This window comes from Tachypleus tridentatus, chromosome 9 (assembly GCF_004210375.1).
Source record: "Tachypleus tridentatus isolate NWPU-2018 chromosome 9, ASM421037v1, whole genome shotgun sequence".
NCBI classification, from domain to species: domain Eukaryota; kingdom Metazoa; phylum Arthropoda; class Merostomata; order Xiphosura; family Limulidae; genus Tachypleus; species Tachypleus tridentatus.
Window position 1 is genome coordinate 72,757,870 of NC_134833.1, and position 10,382 is coordinate 72,768,251.

Sequence of the window (10,382 nt, forward strand, 5' to 3'; positions counted from 1 at the left end):
TTAATTACTCTTTGTTAGATTTTTGTATCTCACCTTGGTTTATATAACTCAAAGAATGTTCTTACTCGAGCCAACTTTATTGCTTTATATTCAGTTGTTCTATATTTTAAGGAAAGTTGTACTGAATTTAGGGTTTGGGAAAGGATATATTTTGTTCATTAAACCTATTAAAGTATATAAATTTTGTTGTTTTTCGGGAATTTCAGGCCACTTGAAATTAAACATTTATTGCTACTTTGAAATGTATATCGCGGTAATACAAAAAAAAAGTCGTTTCTTTTTCGTATAAATACACTTGCTATTTTGAAAAAAATTGAATCATAAATTTTATCTACAGAAAATTATATTCGAAGCGAATTTACAAAAATATAATTTTTTTTCTTACAAAAGTCGCTAAGGTTAATCTATCAAAATACACAATAAAGTCCGAATTTAAAAAAAAAAAAAAAGTGTTTTTTTTCCCTAAAACTTCCTAAGGCATTTTAATTTCGCAAAGCATGCGTTTTTAATGTGTTTTCGTTTTCTTCGAGGGAAATTATGCATTCGATGTGGGCTTCTAAGAAATAGAATTTTTTTGATAAAATTTTTATTTATATGTCTGAAGGTTTTAAGGAAGTTTGTCTGAAAAACGTTTGAAGCCAAGCAAGCTAGCTAACTTAAGCGAGGTATGACAGTGTCAGCTGAAAATTAATTTGCTCGTCGTGAACCTGTATCGTCTATAAAATATTAGATATAAGACTCAGTATTGTCTGTTAAGTCATTGTTTCATAATACCTATTTGTAATATCGGTTATTATAAATTGCATTGTTTTGGTTTTTTGGTTTGTATATTAAAATATATTTGTGTTAAAAAATAAAACTGTTTGTATCAATCTTGTTGGCAAATATCATAAATTTAATAAATATTAAAATATTAATATTTTTAATTCAATCTTTTTTGTATCAATCTTGTTGGCAAATATCATAAATTTAATAAATATTAAAATATTAATATTGAGGATTCGCAAAAGTGATGTTTACGCAAATTATAAGTACCGTGTTTCTCCGAAAATAAGACAGGGCTTATATTAATTTTCACTCCAAAATATGACACTAGGGCTTATTTTCGGGGGATGTCTTATTTTGATATATTAAAAAATGAAGTTACAAAGTAAAAATTATAAGACCTCTAAATAAATAGAAATTACGAAAAACATTCAGAAACTCAATTTGATCAATACTTAAACAAACTAATTAACTAACTATTAAACTAATTAATAAATTAATTTTTTTTTATTTCTTTCCTCTTCCTGCCGCTCTTAACTAGGGCTTATTTTATGGGTAGGTCTTATTATCGGAGAAACATGGAATTAGATAATGCCACCACTTCCCAAGTTTAAAACTGTATATTTTGGTATAATAAATATAAACAAAGAGTGCGTAAATATTTAATATATTTCTTGTTAAAATGTACAACTAGAGCAGTGATCAAAGATAAATGAATGCACCCAAGTTGTCTGGTACAAAATAAGAGAAATATCAATAATGAGAAATGAGTAGAAAGAAAACAGATGTAGAAGTGATTGTAAAATATTCTTTAGAAGTGAATTTTTGAAAATATTCGTGATTTTGTACAAGAATTGGAAATGTGTTTCTTCGAACTTTATGATTCTGAAGTTTTTACAGCCTAAATTTATAAGAATCAAGGTGTTCCGAGCATAGAGAAATTACAGCTCGATGGCTCATTTGTAATATTCTAGATTTATAATGCTAAAACTTGAAATTCATATTCTGCAGCAGACACAGTGTAATCAGCTCAGTATATAGCTTTGCACTAATACAAAACATTTACGAATTTTTTAATTAAAAATGATTTTCTTAAAAATTAATGTTAAATTGCGATCAAAGCAAGCTACCTACTTAGATTAAAACTAAAACTCAACCCAGTAACAAGTATAGCTAACTAAATATACTCCTTTTACTGTTCTCTTATAAAGATTAGAATATTTTTTTCTTTATTTGTTTGGTACCCTCTCTGATGGCCTGGCATGGCCAGGTGGTTAGGGCACTCGACTCGCCATATGAGGTCGTGGGTTCGAATCTTCGTCACATCAAAGATGCTCGCCCTTTCAGCCGTGGGGGCGTTATAATGTGACGATCAATCTCACTATTCGTTTATAAAAGAGTAGCCCAAGAGTTGGTGGTGGGTTGTGATGACTAGCTACCTCTTCTTTAGTCTTACCCTGCTAAATTAGGGAAAACTAGGGAATCCTGTGATTTTAGCTTATTTTATGTTGAAACTATATTAATTCTAATATGTTGCATTACACGTGCTAAACATAATCACCCGTGATTAAACAGTAAAATCTTCAAGTGATTGCTAAATTAAAAAATTAATAAACATAAGCCATGAAATACAGTTTATTACAATATAAGCAATTAATCATTAGTAATTTGAAGATAAAAGTTGAAAATAGTAACTTAGAATAACCACAGCATCCGAGCTTACATGCTCATGAAACAAAAAATTAATAATAAAAATTATAACTGATCATTTCAAGAAGAGCCACTTCATTTTACGAATTATGATTTCTTGTTCTTTACCATAATTCGAAATAGTTTTTCCTGTTGCAAACATTGTAATTATTTGAACCACTTATTTAATTAGTAAAAAGAATTCTGTAGCTGTTTCCTTCTTTGTGCCAGAACTTCTACAACACTAAAACAAATTATTCATTTCTTTTTTCTGACTGGAAATTTCTCATTCATGTGAAATCCTTACTAGAAAAATTAATTTTTACGCAAGCGCTGTTACTTTGAGAACCTTACTATTATTTTAGAAATAAACAGGTTTTCTGAAATCTCTCCTATCATTAAAGCCCGATCTGGTAGTCCTCATAGACTAATTACTATATGTTAGAAATTTTAATTTTCACTGTTTATACCGAACGTGTCTGAAAACTGACTACTAACTTACATTACAGTGAAAAGTTGTTACCGTGGATAAAATTACATTGTTTTTCGAAGTACTGAGCTTTCTGTTTCTTTTCATATGTGAAATAGCTTCTGCTGTATATATTTAGTGAATAAGACATTGAATAGAAGTCTTTTCAATAAAAATAGACTAAAATTCGAACATTTCTTAAACAGTAATTCTCTTTCTTGTTTTCATTTACTGAAACTGGTTCGTGATCTTTTTTAAAATTTCAGTGTAATGTATCGAAGGGCTCTAATATTTCTGGTGAATCTTGTTTTTGTGTTTTGTCCAAAACTATTTATTCTTACCTCTGTGTCCAAAATAGCGTATTTTATATTGTTGCAACAGAGATTATTAGTAATAAAGACATATTGACAATGCAACAAGCCCCGCTCGCCAAAATATCATACTAAGGTCAGTTAATGCCAAAATACAAAATTCGGGACTCGATTCTGCGGTGAGTACAGCACAATTTGCCCATGATACAGCTTCTTGTTAAACAATGAACAAGTCATACTTAACAGCACATACAAGGAGAAACTGTAGAATATACTGTTTCAAAGTAATTTGCGTTAGTAGAACCCAAAATACTATAGCAATGAGTCCTACCTACATAGAGCCTCAGTCGTGTTTTATAATAAGATTTATTTGTACTTTCGAGCTGAAAATGACGAATAAAACTTACGTTTAATATCAAGTACTTACGTTTGAAATATACATAGAGTAACGAAAATGTGTAAAAAATATCTGCTACATTGTTTTCATTTTTGTGGAAAAATAGGAAAGTCTTCAATGAAGGTCAGAAAGAGCATCAATACTTTATCTTAGTAAATTAACTAATATGTAACAAACTACTTTCTGATGAATCATAGGGTTGTCGAAAAATAACCTGGAAAAAGTGTGCAAAGCTGGTGTTAGTCTGAATTCAGACTCTCAAAGTTAATGATGTGTCTGTGGAAAAAATTATCCATTGTTATGTACTGTATGTTACATTGTTTGATTTTTCAGTATGCCAGAAGCTTGGAATATAGATATTTTTTATAGGTTTTGTCATGGGTTATGTAGCTATATATAACTGTATGCCCTAAATTTATAGATTATTTTACACATTTTGTTAAGAATTATGCATACTTTTTCTTTATCGTCTGTATACCGTTGCCTTACAGTTTACAAGTTATTAATAATAAGTACTGTATAAGGACATTTACATATAAAGGCTTAGGGACAAGCAGTAGCAGATAGATAAATAGTTCGAATTAATTTTCTTGTGATGAATATTCGAAGTGGAGAGTAATGAGGGGGGTACGTTTCCCTCACTTTTCTAATTTGACACTTTGCGTACCGTCACTTTTCGTGCATTTTGATTAAGAATTCCAAACAACGAAAAATGTTTTAACAATTTTATCCGCAAATGCACCCCAACTTTTGAATTCCCACTTCGATCACTGCTTGTAATAATGTGTTAAATAGCCTCTGCACGAGTTTAGCGTAACTCATAGAGACAAATATTTGCTTTCAAACACATCCTTTTATAAGAGTAATAATTAAAGATGTCATTAGAGATTAGTGGAAAATGTTATCAAGTTTCATAGGCTGACACACACACACGCTATGCAGCGTTACAATTTACTTTGGAAATAGTTTATCGTGTATATCGAAACTTGCATAATAAAAGATTACAGTACAAAAGCCATTAGAGAAGTGAGTTGTATCACAAGGTACAGGGAGCGAGGAAGCATAGTTCCGCCTTCATCAGGTTTAAATATGTTCTCATGCTATATGTCGCTGCAACTAGCTATGACAAACACTGTTACTCACTGACATAATCAAGTGAGTATAACGGAGCTCGACGGCATGTTTGCTTATTTAAAAAATGTCACATATATGCTGGAATCTTTTAATACAGGCAGGTATGGAAGGTGAGTCTCCCCCTTCTGAAATCTTTTCGACCCTATTATAAGATTAATCTGAATTTAATGTCAAATAAAGACAATGTCGATATAGTTTACTAAATGGGATAGTTGAATGGAGAATAACAGACAATTTCGAATTTGTTTATGTATACCTTAATTGTTCAGGTCGGTCGGCATATATTAAATTGAACCAAATAAACATTTAGGTTTAGTTGAAAGTTCTAAAAAAATTAGTCCCCTGCTAGTACAGCGGTAAGTGTACCGATTTGCAAAGCTCCAATGAGCTGTTCGATTCCCCTCGGAGAACTCAACAGATTGCCTGATGTGGCTTTGTTATATGAAAATACACACACACACACCAATAAAATTCTTGAAAAAATAATAACATATCAATGATATAGTGTCTATTAGTAGAACCTTACCTCTTTCTTTATAAAAGTGTCTTCCTAAATTCTTCACTTACCTAGAATTTTAATCTAGCTTTTTATCCTCATTGGTATACATATATATAATTAGTCAAAGTACAGGTTGATCATTTAACAATAAATTCAATCTGAATGATGGAGCTAGAGAAAGCGACATTGGGCATTTAGAAAAAAATCCGATAGAGTTATTATTATCTTTTATAAATTTAAAATAGAAGGTTGGATAATGTTATACCACAAATCATCCAGATGAATCGACCAACTAAAGAAATGTAGGTTTCGCACCCACTCTGTCAACCATAATTGATCTTTGCTTTTGAGAAGGTATATAAAACAAGGCTCAAGTAATTTCTCAGAAGGAGTGTTGAATACAGCCTGGAGTGGTTACCTGTTTCAAAACTTCACACCATTATACAGTAGTGTGTTGTCGGTCAGTATACGCTAAAATGATCTCACGTAAGAAACGTTTAACGTTGCAATTAAGACTGTCGTATATGATCTCAAATTATATTACTTGAACTGTTAGCTGGTGTAAAATTGAGCTACAACTCGTGCTGTGAGATAATTTTTGATTTATTAGTTAAGACAACCAATCTTTAGAAAGAAAGTCAACAATTACTGAAACATGCAAGTCAAAAAGGCTACAGCGGAAAGTTACTTCCCTTTTGTGTGATTATAAAAACAACCATAACAACTGTAAAACACAAAGTGTGAAAAATTACAAGTTTGCATGTATCTCTGCATGAACCAAATAAACCTCCATACCAAATATGGTGAAGAGAAGGTAGTGGTAATAAACGCAAAATTATCCATAAAAACGCAAAATACAACACTAAAATTTTGTTTGTATCTTCTCATGGACTCAAAAAACCTTCATGCCAAAATTGATGAATTGTTTAAAGATCCATCAATAGGGGCGAAGTGGTGGTATAAACACCACAAGAATCACAAAGAGCAAAATGAAAAGTTAAAAATTTGTATGTATCTCCCCATGAACCTAATGAACTTCCAACAAATTTTGGTGAAATCCATTCATACCATGCGAAGCAGTTAGAGGGGCTTGCAGCGGACAGAACTATTATAGATTAACCAAAGACCAGCGAAGATAACACAAAAATAATATAATTTAAAAAAAAAGAATGTTGTAAAAGTATTTTAGATAATATTCAACAAAAATATATGTTAAAATGATTACAAATATAAGTCTTAAATATTGTATTATGTAATAGTCATTAGAATATTTATTTGTAATTAAGTGCAAAGCTGCACAATGGGCTATCTGTACTCAGCCCACAAAGGTTATCGAAACACTATTTCTAGCGTTGAGTTCATAATTGTACCGCTGTACTACTACAGTGGCTTATCAAAGGGTGTCAGTGTTAGTCTTACTAGTCTATAACTTGACGTTAAAATCAATTAAAGTTGTGAAGTTAATCAAAAAATGAACAAGTTGTTTTGTTAAGCACAAAGCTGTATCTAAACCTGGCTTCTAGCGGAGTATTTATGCACACGTATTGCCGTGCCACTGGAAGGGGAATGTGTAAGTAAAATGTGTAAGTTTTAAATGAGAAACTTTTAGATGTCTTACATCGTTTTGCGTCCCCCGTTAGAACAGCAGTAAATCTACAGATTTACAACGTTAAAATCAGGAGTTCGATGCCCCTCGGTGGGCTCAGCACATAGCCCGATGTGGCTTTGCTATAAGAAAAAACACAGACCTTTTTGTTTAAAAATTGCTGTTCTTGTAAGACATAAGGATGTAAGGTAAGTGAGTCACTTATCTCGCAGGGCCTAAAACTATATTTAAAAAAATGACTAAATTGATAAGAATTTGATTAAAAGAAAAAATTAACGAAAAATTGATTTCGTAATAGAGGCAAATAATGAAAAAGAATGAAAAAATTTACAAAATAAAAATTCAGAAAACTAGAAAATTGTTATAAAAATTTTAAGATTGGGAAAACAAATATTTTTCTTGTAAAGTTCATTTTGTACCAACGACCTTTTGTGAACATTGAATAAAGAATTTAATGACGAAATACGTTTAAGATACTAATAATGAAACTCTTTAAAAATAAGAAGGTTTGATTATTCACACGGCCTGGCATGGCCAAACGCGTAAGGCGTGCGACTCGTAATCCGAGGGTCGCGGGTTCGCGCCCGCGTCGCGCTAAACATGCTCGCCCTCTCAGCCGTGTGGGGCGTTATAATGTGACGATCAATCACACTATTCGTTGGTAAAAGAGTAGCCCAAGAGTTGGCGGTGGGTGGTGATGACTAGCTGCTTCACTCTAGTCTTACACTGCTAAATTAGGGACGGCTAGCGCAGATAGCCCTCGAGTAGCTTTGTGCGAAATTTCAAAAACAAACAATTATTCACACGTTTTGTAAGTAATTTTTTACACGTGATGCAAACAGCTAGTTAATAGAAATGGTCGTAGTTATTAGAGTAAAAATCTTTCAGTTAAAAGAAAATTACTAAATGAAAAATGGGATTTCTGACGATATTTGTAATTTATTTCTATGGCAGAGCTACTAAGACTATTTGCTGCCGTCCACAATAGTTAAGTACTAGCCAGAAGGAATGTAGCTAGTCAACAGCTCCGTGCCACCTACCATTCATGCTAAGGGATTAACCGCCACTCTTATAACCCGCCCATAACTTACTGTGCGGGGAATACGTGATGACGAGAAACCCTCTTCAATTAAAAATGTCAGTAGCAAATTTGCTTTGTTAATCTGAAGATGACCTAAGAAGGTCAAAACGTTGTTCTCTACTTTATTTTAATAAATTTTTAGTACCCACATCAGCCGCCTTGAGATACATTTTGTGTGGTGAATATTTTACGGTATCATATGGAGTCGAAAACCAGATCTTAGAGTTAGACTAACAAGGTTAATTAACATTTCAACTTTTGAAGAAAAGTGAATGTTGTTTTATTTTTCTAAAAAATGTCAGTCTTCTTTTTTTTCTGAATGACAAAGCACTAAAACGTCTAAGATATATTTTATACAATAAAAATACTAAACGTCTTAATTTTTATAAAGTTACTGTAAAGTTGATTCTGAAGGTTAATGTAAATATAGACACAAAATTTCGCTTGTATAACACAAAGTATATTATTTAAATCATTGAGAGAACAGTAAAAACACACCCTAACTAGCAACTTTACTATCTCCACTTCACTTTCGTTTCTTTCTTTCTTTATCCCAAGGTGTTTCATCAGTAAGCTTAAAAACCTATAACGTTTGATTTTGAGGTTCGATCCATAGTAGTGACATGAAGTGCATAACCCATTGTGTAACTTTTTGTTAAAACAAATTATATTATAGCTAATTCCTGACAAACAACTTTCACTATCACTGCTACTAATCATTGAAAGAAACTTATAATGCTAAATTTCAGCGCTCAATCCCTACTGACACAACTTAGATAACCTACTGCCGACAAAACCAAAAGAACAAGAAAAACAGCTAGATGTAAGTATTTTTTTAACTTGACAATGTTATAGCTTTAAAAATAGATTTTAACTTTACATAGTACATAACAAGCTGGAAAATCAATACAAGAGTGAACTGTATGTCAGCCAACGGTTTCGGAAGTATGCACCAAATTAGTAACGTGTATTCAGCGTGCGAGCTTTTAGAAGCAAGCAATGTAAAAAAATATACTCCATAATCGTCAACTAACTTTAAATTTTATGCTCTGTAATAAAATATTGTAGCTATCCAAAGTATTTTGATGTAAATTTGATTAAAGCCGGTATTTCCTCTACTCAAAGTTGAAGAGAAGCCAGATAAAGGACATCACATTCAATATAAATTACATTACTACGACAACTTAAATATTGTGAGTATAACAACATCAAAAGAATTTAATGAAATTATTTTGCACAGTAATAAATATTCGAAAAATTTATTAAAATCCTTTGAATTTCAAAATATTACCTACAATGCGAGTATACCTATTTCAAAAATCCTTTGAGCACATTTAAGTAAACACAAAAAGTCTTGCTCGTAGTATTTTGTAACAGTTTTTTGATACAGAGAAAAGATACATAAAAATACCGAATGAAAGAACAAGAAGCAAGAACAAAATCCTTTGAATCGAGACTCGAAAGCTAGTGTCAAATTATTCTTGATGACGAGAAATCCACTTGAAGTAAACATGTATGTCAGGATGACTGGTATAGGTATTAACACTTTTACTTATAAAGCAGACCTAAAAAAGTCGAAACGTTGTTCTCTGCTTTATTATGACTGGTGTTAATACCCATACCAGTCGTGCTGAAATATATTTCTAGTGTCAAATTAGTTTACTCCTAAAATTTAGAACTAAACTGCCCCAGTAAAGTCGTGGTCTAATCACTATAGATTTAGAGCAATAAAACCATTATATATTTAAGACCAACTTCCTCCAGAATTAAAGTTTCAACGAAATATTTGTCCAATTAATACTAATATATTGGTATCATTTATATAGTTTTTAATGAATATAAATTATAAAAAAAACCTTATGAGTGAAGTAACGAAGAATGTATATTAATCTACTAAATACAGCGTCAATGAGGTCCACTGTTTATGCAACACTATAACTTGCATATATCTTTGATATTCTTTGATAGAATGACTTGAAGATGAAAGACGGAAGACTTTCGAAACGTCGTCCTCTACACTTGTGTCTCCACAACAGTCAGTTGCCGTCCATTCTACAAAGTTGCATATATCTGTTAAAATGTGTCACTTTCGTTTAATAAAATAAAACCTATGCAAGCTATATTTCTGAATGTGCCTGAAATACAAAATTCACATGTTTCATAAATTTCTTCCAACTTTTAAATGTATTATTACCATGATTATACTGTTATATAAAACATTTTTGCTCATAACGTAATTACTATGAAGATTTCCACAAGGTATGTATGTATATATTCATTCACCAGTATTCCATAGCATAACTGCACGTAATTCGACTTAACATTTGGTTTGAAATCTCATAATTTGCGCACATATTTTATTTACTTCTATTATTGTTATGATATCACATTAGGTAAATAGAGGCAAGAATTTTGAGTTACTATATTTCCA

The 10,382-nt window shown here is 31.4% G+C and overlaps 1 long non-coding RNA gene across 1 annotated transcript; it reads left to right on the plus strand.

The window, feature by feature from the left end:
* Positions 1-6,699: 6,699 nt before the first annotated feature.
* LOC143227140 (uncharacterized) lies at positions 6,700-10,056 on the plus strand. Its single transcript, XR_013014903.1, has 3 exons — positions 6,700-6,834; positions 8,701-8,774; positions 9,920-10,056. It is a non-coding gene; the product is annotated as an uncharacterized LOC143227140 (long non-coding RNA).
* The last annotated feature ends 326 nt before the right edge of the window (positions 10,057-10,382 follow it).